The sequence below is a fragment of the Clavelina lepadiformis genome, chromosome 8 (genome assembly GCF_947623445.1).
Source record: "Clavelina lepadiformis chromosome 8, kaClaLepa1.1, whole genome shotgun sequence".
NCBI classification, from domain to species: domain Eukaryota; kingdom Metazoa; phylum Chordata; class Ascidiacea; order Aplousobranchia; family Clavelinidae; genus Clavelina; species Clavelina lepadiformis.
Genome location: NC_135247.1, coordinates 7,522,843 through 7,533,079, shown reverse-complemented (window position 1 = coordinate 7,533,079; position 10,237 = coordinate 7,522,843).

Here is a 10,237-nt window from a genome sequence, read left to right as displayed (position 1 = left end):
AGCATTAAAGAAAGGAGTAATTTACCTGCCTGCATAGACGGCTCTCATGCATTGTTTTTTCTTTGCCTTTGTTTTCTTGGAAAAGGCAATAATAACAGACAGGTTGGGCACCTCCAGGCGATTGCGCAATACATTGCATATCTCCGCGTAATAGCTTTTTATTAGTCTCGGTCTATTAGGGTCTAGAAAGATAACAGATTAATTAATATCCACGTTCAATAAGACTATAGATTATTTACTTCAAATGAAGATATGAATATTTGAATAAATTTTTCCATCTTGCTTAGCGATATTTAATATCGTTCATTTTTTATACAAAATTTATTTAATGAGGGAAAATTGTTTTAGAAACAAACATAAAATATGCAATAAAAATAAACGTAATTCATATTGTATAGAATTGTTTGCCTGCTATTTGAGGTTATTCGGGTTCATGGTGAACTCTCTGACATAAGCATCAACATCATTTCTGAAAGAAGTATTTTACTTGCTGAATACAGTGAGTTAGAAAGTGCTTCAATGATAAGCATGTCAAAGAACTGTGAATAAATATCTTGCGTTATTGCTTCGAACTGGGCTTACCTGGTAATTACAAAGTCGTAATAAACTTCACGCGGCGGATGTTATTGTTCCGAGACCAGTGATTGAAAAGCCCAGCAAGAGGCATAAAAGACGTTCATAAAATTTTAGAAACTTATTTAGCGTCGAAGGATATGGAAACATATTTAGGGTCGAAAAATCATGCTCTACTAAATATGCCTTTGCAGCTGCAGGTGTGAGATTTTATCAAACCTTTATCTGCTTTTACTTTTTATTTAAAAACAAATTCATTTGTCTTCGTGAATACGATAAATGAGCGTGAAAACCAGGAAGGGTGATACTGTTGGTAAGGTGGACAAAGTCCATGTTTTAATTAATTGTCTTCTCGGCGTAAAGACTGCAATCTAAACAGGGCGTTTTGTCATCTGGATGTGATGATGGAGTGAAGGTGGCAAAAAATTAAAAATAAATTTTAGGCTAAGTTAAGGTTCTTACTAATAGAAAATGTTGTATTACGTTCAAGGAACCTGTACCTTCGAGACACTGCATGGACCTTTACACCTTTAGGCACACATGACTTTAATATTAAGTTATAAGATTCAAATTTCACCAAAGACATGGATAATTCGAAATATGCACAGGAAACGTCCAGCGGAGCGTGGAATGAAAAGCAGCTCTAAATAAAATGGAAATGGACCCTTTATCCATCACTCTACTGTAACTTCTTGACAAAATAAAAGTGACATAGCAAAAACCTTTTTATAAAAGTAGACCAAAAAGTTTTAAAAACGAAATGCAGAAAATAGTGAAACAGTCAGGAAACAGTTATACGGAGTCAACGGCTCTACTGAGTCGAATTGATGATCCTGTACCATTCCGGTGCGGTCGCAGCATAAGCTCTGGTTTACGAAAAGAAAAAAGTGAATGGTTCAATGTTTTAGGCGACAATCACTGTCTAATCTTTTAGTATCAATCGCATGGCTGACGTTGTATACAACTTCACTATCCATGAAAGTTGCAAATGAGTACACACGTATACAAATGCGCACTGTATCGTTTGATTGACTTGTACTATCAGAACGAACAAAGAGAGAGAGCATAGACTATAGTATAGACTATAGAGTAGACTTATAGAGAGGACTATCTCCAGCCCGAGAAACCTGCTTACTAAAGAAGCGTTCATGCATGACAAAAAAGAAGTCATTTGAGGACGCAGAAAATGACCCAGTACAAAAATGACTTTATACCCAAAATGACGGATTGGCGATACTGGAAAACAGCGATACCGAAAATAGTGTAACTGGAATATGACGGTTATCCTTCCTTTCCAAATTTTGAAGTATAAGAAATCTGACATTGCAAAATTTGCTGGTGCTTATTCATTAGTATCCCCATCTAATTTCTTGTGCTTTGATCCAGCTACACCGTCTGGGGCGTTTTTGCTTCCAGGTCGCGCATTCACGAGCGAACAGATTATTCCTACACGCGTGGCAGCAGCACTCGTTATACCTATACGAATTTCTTGTTTAATCTATTATTCCAGCGAGCATCTCCGTTTTAAACCGCCTGTAAAGCTATACTCGACACGCACTTAAGGAGTCAGATTGTTAGAGCTTAGTCCTTTGCTGTTATACATCAGTCAGTCAGGCGGCATATATAACTACTGTAGTAGTAAAATCTCGGATACGCTATGAACAAATCCTATTGTTTGAAATGCATGAAAGAACTTTGGAAGTCAAGATGCCTGCACTTGTTTATGTAAATTTGCTCATAATAACTGGTAATTCGTGTGAAGAATGTTGAAAAGGCGCTTCCTGCTATAGAAATGTATACACGTAGGCTACTCTTTATGCTGAGGAGGCAACATTCGGTTCATTGTTTGCTAAACTAGATCACGAGAAAGTACTTAAAAAAATCAAGGTAATTTATTTTACTATTTTGTAATACAAGAAAAACTCCTTGAATTTAGCTAAAACTACTTGAATTTAGCTTTCCAGTTTGGGTTTATGCAGTGCTATGCTAATAACGACGGTAATTATACTGGTGAAACCTGGAACATTAATTAAGTTGATAAGATTTGCTGTAAAACGGCCAACAATGTATTTATAAGCCAGCTGAGAAGAAAACCAAACGCATTTTTGTATTCTTGTTGCAGATCGTTTTCATTTTATAAATTGTATATGATATCGGTCATTATTTTCCTAGTCCTGTTACCGTTTCCATGGTATCTACCATTTTCGTGTCCCGCTCCCGCAGTTATCTATACGTAAAGGTAGGTGTGCACTGTGCAGTTTCTAATTGGTGCCCATCAGTTGGTATGATAGTATCACAATTAAGCTTTATCGTCGAACTGAGGAAGGTCTTTACACAACTTTAGTAGGTGCGGCATCTCCTGCACACAGTCACAGCAAAATGTGGTGTACAATTGCATTGTTTGCTGTAGAACTTTCAAATTTGGTGACTTTTCCTAAAAAATGTTCAGCTATCTGTCCATGTTTGTTTTATAAAGTTTGATTTAATAATTTTTGAAATATTGGCATATTTTCATAATTTTGCTCTCTCCGCATTGAAGCGTATCGTTTTCGTTTACTCGCACTACTAACTCGACTAATTGTTCTCTTGCGTTCTCTTTTCGCGGTCAGCTGGTTTTCTGCACAGGGGGGCGCGGCGTAACAAGAAAAACTTCTAGAAATGAACACTTGTAGAAATACTTTAATTTACACTAAATGCACTTTCTTTAGTTTTACAATTATAATGTATACAGGAAGCCAGATGTTTTTGCTACTAACCTGTAAAAATCTGATCACAGTGATCAGTTTACGACGTATAGTTTTCGAGTAATTAACGATTGAAAATGTGTGTGCAGTGTCAGTCACCACTAGCTAAAATAGTAATGTCGTGCACCCGGTTTGGATAGGGTTAAACACGGCCATGATTCCGCACAACTCGAGCCCCGTTACCCAGCTACTGATTTTGCACAAGTTTTGATACAAGGTTTTATACTATATTGCCCGAATTTGGAACTTTTCACCAGAACCACTGAGCAGGAGCAAGAGTCGTTCATACCTTGGTTGGTCTTACAACGGTAGCGCCCCTGGTTTTCGAACAGGAGCCGAGTAAGCCGTTTTCAGGTGTGAAAGTGACAAAAACTGCAATATTGTTAAAAAACTTTGCAATTTTATGCATGCTTCACCGAAATCCCAGATTTTGAAATTAACCAAGAAATCATAAAAATCAAATCATAATAATTACAGTCCAGGGTGTAAATCATCAAACATAGCTTATACCTCCAGACGAAGCAGCGATCCACTGCAATGAACAATTATTATTATTATTATACAGAAGGAAAGCCTACACAGATTTCAGGCAACTACAGTAACTCATACTTTGGATAGATACGTTATTGGCTCTGGGAATTTCATACTAGTACCTACTTTCAAATAATTGATAGCATTTGGTCAACCAGTTTAAATGTATGTTTTGTTTTAGATGTATTTGTTCTATGTTAGGTCGAACTAGAAAAGTATTCAGAAAAAGTAAACCTCCACTAGCGCCAAGGCGTTCAGTTCATTGCCACCACCAGCGATGTTCTATTGTTGTAAACGTCGTACTGTTTTGTCACAAACCGGTTAAAAGTGAATATTCAGACGCTATGACGATGTGTATTTGATCCAGTAATTTCCGTGGATAAAATTGCGAAAATTGTATAAGCTCGTATTGGTTCATAAACGACCAGTTGCCACCACTATAAATTTACACACTATTGAGATATTAATCCCAACGAGTTTATTCCAGCGCAAGTTAAAATCAAACGCAAAATCGCAATGTCATCCTATATTTCAGTGGTCAGCAAACTGTGGGCCGCGGTCCAAATGCGGGCCTTTTAACAATTTTTAGTGGGCCGCGAGCTATTTATTATTATTTCAGTTTTATCATGTAGTTGTGGGCCGGGTGATAGCCGTACATTCATTTAAAATTGGTGTAGCTAAGAATTTTTATTTTGGCTGATTGTTGCATCACACTTTCATGGTTAAGTCTAGTATTGCTATTATTTGGGCTACTTTTAAGGCCGTCATCTTTATTTTATCTTTATTTAAATATTTAAATTTCAACTGGAACTACTGCAACTTCGGTGTGACGAAAATCTGCAAAGCAAAGCCCCCAGCTCGAAGAAACCGCTTGCTGGATACAAGCTTGAAAAACTTACTCGTTGCGACAACAACAAACTTTCTTCCAGATCTTGCTACTAGCGAATGCAAACAATTTCACTCATCACATTGATTGGTGGATGAAGTAAAGAAAATACTGCTACTTTCTTAGATAATAATTAATCGGTCTACCAAAAGCGACACGCCGAAAACTATGTTTTTGTGAGCTGCGAAGCAGCGAGCTCTGGTTAGCCTGGCGATTATTAACAATGGTATTTGCGAGTAATATCAGTATTTTGTCAATATAATGTCAAATTCCGTGAATCGATTTGCTTTGCCTTCAACTGAGGAAGCTGCAATTACGATTTTTGAATTTTTACTTTTTGTTATCGTTGTTTTGTTTCTTTTTGACCCGAAATTCCTGTTAAAAAACGCAATTTTTGCCTGTCGCTTTTGGTAGTGCGATAATAATCTGAGAAAGTACCAAAGTATTAGTAGCAAGCTATTGCGTTGTACAAGCGATTGATGTTTTTGTTTAACAATTAATTATTAGTTTTTTCGTAGTGGTTTCACGTAGTGGGTCTTCAATAGCTCTTGAAAGAATATTTTGGGCGGCGACAAAAAAGTTTGTCGACCGCTGATATGTTTCCTCTATAATTGAAGAATAAACTTTTTAGCTATATGTCAATAACTTACGGTAAATGTGTCACAAAATTCTGTTTTTAGGATGTTTTAATAACATTTGACGTTAATAACTTGCTGTAAACAAAAAATAGATTAAATATGAGCTTATTCCTAATTATTTTTGGTTTCATTTGCATTGAATTCTCGTGTATGTACAATCATACAGATTATTGTGAATTGTACAATTACCGAAAGGTAACATGAGCTTAATTCAAAAGAAAGTTATTAGGATATTCCTACAAAAACAAAACAGATCGTAGTAAAATAATAAGAAAATCATAACCATGCTTAGCTTTTGACAGTTCGATTACCAGTTGTAAACTCACTACACTGAAACAAGAAACGGTAAACATTTGATTAAGGTGCGCTGCCAGCAGTTACGTGGCCTGCACTTTGGTAGATCACACGCTCTGGAAAGAACGGCACTGTAAACAAGTGTGGCAATACTTTTTCAACAGCAACATTTATAACACAGGTTATCGCCAAAACTTCCCCGAGATCAACGTTTATTTGTGTTGTTATGCAGAACAGTAGCTAACGTTTTTCAAACATAGAGAGGTTTTAAGAACTAAAAAGCCAGTGTAACGAAAGTTTCACCCGGTTAATGTTAGCCCCCCAAAAAAATAATGCATGGAGTTTAGCAAATCTATCAAAATAGATTAATAGAGTTCATCAAATTTAGCTTAAACGTTTTGCTCTGCCTCTTGTTTGAAAGAAGTTATGACAATATAGAACTGCACATTGAGTAAACAGTTTTCTGAATATATAGGCTGTATGTTGTGTTTTTAAAGCTTTTGTTATTTTATACACATTCCAGAAGGGTATCGCAGATCTTAACCAGAATACAATTTGAGGGGCCACATCTCGCCCACAGATGCACAAACAGATGCTTAGCTACGGCGCTGTTGCAGTGTAATCGATAAAGACACAAAATTTTGTATTTCATGTAATATGCCTTTTACCTTTTATGTTATTCCTACTTGCTACCTTCAAGTAGACCTGACAATGAATATGATTTGCAAATAATAGGTCCCATTAAACGTCGTATACCCGCGCCAATAATCCTGATCCCCCTGGCCTGCACCCGCTGCCAAACTTTCAGTACATGTGTTTTCGCTCAGAAGGACAGTGTTTCAGCATGACTTCACTTCTTTTTCTTGTCTGGTAAAAAATCCTGTAGTCTATGATTGGTGCTTACAAATTCTGTAAAAATCGTTCCAGTTTGTAAATCTTGGGCAGCACGAATAACAAAGCCTGATTGGTTCTTGCGTTTTGTGCTGAGTTTTATCTGTATGATGTTATTCAATTTTAGTAAGCGTAGTGTCGGCTGGTCGTTTGGGAGCCTTCCTAATATGATTAATGCTAGTGTGATACCGTTAATGTAAAAGATGCTGCTGCAAACGCAATGCTTGCCGCTATTATGTCCCGGTAAAGATTACTCCATGTCAAAACATATGAGACATTACTCGCTTGCAATTTTACTTGATAATTTTAGATTAAAATAAATCAACAGATGCTAAAATTGGGTAAAAAAGTGCGTAATTTTAGGACTCAGAAGACTTGCTTCTACTGTGGCTGTGCGCTTCATAGTCGTATTTATTGTCCTGCCCGTGATCAAGAAAGGTCACCACATTCTCCCCCGGTTAAATAGTTATTTTAAGATATTTGTTAGAGCGGAGGTAATTTTAAAATAGAAAACTATAAAGTTCAGTCGCCATATACTTGTGGAGGTCTTCTAAGCTTTACTTAAGGTCGCGAAAGTTACCGGATTAACTTTCAACGAAGAAAAGTCGAACTGTGACAGCAAACCATAAACTTGCTTAGGTACCAGATAGGCCTATCCCATAATCAAGGGAAGCCGAATCCCGAAAGACTCCGCCCACTACTTGACATGCCTCCACCGAATTCCTCTGGAGAACTTAAAAGAATTTGTGGCATGTTTGCATACTACTCCAAATGGACTGAAAGTTTTTCCGGAAAAGCTGGTTCCTTTTTTAAAGCTTCCGATTTCCTTTTGAAACCTAAGACGTCAAATGCTTTTGCAATATTAAAAGAAGAAATTGTTGAAGCAAGTCTCGGTAGTATCTGTGAAGATCTGCCGTCCTGAGGTTGAGTGCGATGCATCCGACTACGTCATCGCGGCTACTTAATCACAAGGAGAGCGATCCTGATCCTTAATTTGTGCAAAACAAAGGAGATCCAGTCTGCAAACCTGTTGAATTAATGCTGGTAAACCCCACTTTAGCTCGACTTAAATAGCCAAATGGAAGGGAGAGTACGGTATCAACTTCCAACCTTGCACCTTACCCGTAAGGTAAGCTAACGATGAAATTTAACGAACCTCAACTTCGGACATCACTTCCCCGTTATCAGGAATCTACCAGGAATAAGTTTGTCTACAGACACTAGTGACAACACGCAAAGAGAGACTGGCATTCATAGGCGGGCAGTACCGCGGTACTAAAGTACCAAATTGCTGTACCGCGGTACTTGTCAAGTAAAATGTCAAAGTAAAAAGTCAAGTAAAACTTCAAGTAAAATTGTGAACGAGTAACGTCTCATATGTTTTGACGTGGAGTCAAAACCGCGGCATAATAGCGGCAAATATTGCATTTGTAGCAGCACCTTTTACACGAAAGTATTGGTACCGAGTACCGACAAAGTACCGAACTACTTTTTTAAAACAATACCGAATACATACCGGAACCGTCGGTACATTTTTTTCCAAGTACTGGTACTGTCACCGACAGTACTTTTAAAGCACCGACTACCAACCTCTGCTAACATTCAAAGGGATGTACATCAGCAAGCGTTTTCCAGGGTGGCTGATTCACAAACTCCAGGTATTATATAGGCGCTCAACAAAGATAAGGCGGCTGGACTTTGTAATTTTCTATTTTGAAATTACCTCCGCTCTAACAAATATCTAAAACAATTATTTACCCATAGGAGAATGTGGTGACATTTCTTGCTGTTATTTTCCTTTCTGCCTTGTGCATAATCACGCCGCCTTAATCAGTTCTTGCGATTTGTGCTGAGTTTTATCTGTATGTTGTTATTCAATTTTAGTAAGCGTAATGTTGGCTGGTCGTTTGGGAGTCTTCCTAATATGATTAATGCTAATAGTTTATATATTTAAGTGTTATATAGTTTACAGTACAGTAACGTCTTACGTAACTAATTATATGTCTTATTTTTGGACAAGCGCAATTCAGTTTAATAAAGCTTTACCTTTAGCTGTATACGCTCCAAGGCTATGACACATGTGCATCTTTAAAAACTGCTGAACAAGAACAAAATCATACGAAGCCAGGGCGAGTGCTGGGCACGAGCCCCTTTTTATGAGCGATCTCAAGATCGACACTCTATTTTCAAACAAGAAATCGAACCACGAGCGCGATATTTTAAGGGTTTTTTAGCTCGTCGCTCTTTTTTGCGTAACCAATGCACAAAATGGATGCAAAAATTGCATTAACAAATTAAGTTTTTTACTGCTTTAAGACTATAGTTTTATGCATTGAAAAAAAATGATTGCTTTCAGACTAATTTCAAGCATAATGTTAGCTGCGCAAAGTTAATGGTGAAAATTTAACAATTCAATACGCAGCACTGAACATGTTAGAAGGGTGTGAAACGGTTCGATATAAACGCTTAGTTTTTTAAGCTGATAACAATGGTCCACAAGACTGGTGACTGATGACATGATAGAGAAGCTCACACTGATGATCCGAGTTGTCACCATAATGTCGTAATTTGCTTGACGTTGATGTTATTTTTGTAAACGATATATGCTTTGAAAGTGAAAAATACTGAATTATTAAACGTCGGCGCATACAATTCTAAATGGTTTTTAATGCGCTACTCGTTTATTAATCATTAGTGGCAGGTATGACCAAAAAAACTCTTCAACATGGGATTCCATGAAAGTTCCGAACATTTACAACAAATAACGATAAACTAATATTAAGCTACAAAGATACTCATTCTAGGCCTACATTGCAAACTTGTAACATACGAATACCATTTGCTTACGAAAATGCGCAAGAGTAAAAACATTTTTCCATTTTAATAGATGTCGACAATCTTTTCATTGACGAGTGCAAGCGTGAGCGACGCTCTTTTTATAAGTGCCCTTGTCTAGCTCTGAAAAGGGCGTTACATAACAAATCGTTATCTAGCGGTAGACAACTCCCTTTCGTACTAGTGGACTTCCTGGCTATGGGTGGTAATGTACTAGATTCAATAGTATAGTGTTTGAGATGACGATTATGCAATGTAGGACAAGTTCATATTGCTACAGCGCAAGATTTAAAAAATAATCATTTTTAACTGTTTTTTTGTTTGTATTGTTTTTTCTATTGGTTGGTTAGTTTATCAAGAAGCTGGCTCGCACTCGTGGTGGGCAGTCATCGACATCACAAAACACAATTACCTAACAGAAACATTTAATGCACAATGCAATACATGGCTTTGGTCGTGTCCGAAGCACAAGGTATCAGGATATTATGTGTGTGTGTATGGGCCAGGCTTTAGGTTGATACCGTTCATAGTATTTTTTATTTCGCGACGTGCATGCTATAACCACCTCTCTTTTTCATAGTTAGCATGAGCTGGATGGACAGACACAGACTTTGTGAAAACCGTATCCTGGTTGGAAGCAGTAGGATCAGCCATTTGTTGTTTATGGATAATCCCGTTCTCATGGCTTCTTCCGAACTGAATGACTTAGAGATAAAGATGAACACCAAACAAACAAAGGTATTCTGCCTTGCAATAAAATTTTACTCAGTGTAAGTGTGCAGAAAAGCACGAAAACAGGTCGAAAAATTCAAAAAGCCTACCTAATGGGACTTGGAAGTCCAACT